The following is a 586-nucleotide window of genomic DNA, read 5'->3' as shown; positions in this document are numbered from 1 at the left end:
AGCGGGAAAGCCAAGGCTGGAGGTGGCGATTCGCACCCCCTCACTCACACGCGCTTCCGTTCACCCGATGCTATCCTGGGAGAAGGGGGCTCTTTCTCTGCGCCCACACGCGCGGCACCTGCGGGGGTCAGTGCCCTCCGCCCCCTTAATAACGTAACCCCGGCTGCACCAGTCCCACGCACACTCCCCTTAAGGGCCCGGGGCGTCAAACTACACCTGGGCCCAGCGCCCCCCACCCCTTCCTCCGCTCCAGGGGCCGCGGCACCGCGGCTGGTCCAGACCCTGCCTTTCCCACTTTTGCAAATGGAGCGGGGGGCTCAGGGCACCAGCCTGCCCTCTGCTTCTTGTCCCTGGCTGGAGGCGCGGGACTAGGATTTCCACCCGCAGGGCAGCGGCGCGGGCGAGGCCCAGAGTGGGGGTGGTTGGGGCGGAGGAAGCTGCAGAGGATGCGGTTGACATCACTGCGGAGAGCGCGCGGCTGTCCCGCCGCCGCTATCAGAGCGCCTTTGCACCTCTTCATCCCTCCACCCCAGCCCTAAGCTGGCGTCTGGGCAGGACAGTGGCGGGGGATGGAGTGCGAAGGGTT

The sequence above is a fragment of the Pteropus alecto genome, unplaced genomic scaffold (assembly GCF_000325575.1).
Source record: "Pteropus alecto unplaced genomic scaffold, ASM32557v1 scaffold50, whole genome shotgun sequence".
Lineage (NCBI taxonomy): Eukaryota > Metazoa > Chordata > Mammalia > Chiroptera > Pteropodidae > Pteropus > Pteropus alecto.
Note: the sequence above shows the minus strand (reverse complement) of the source record.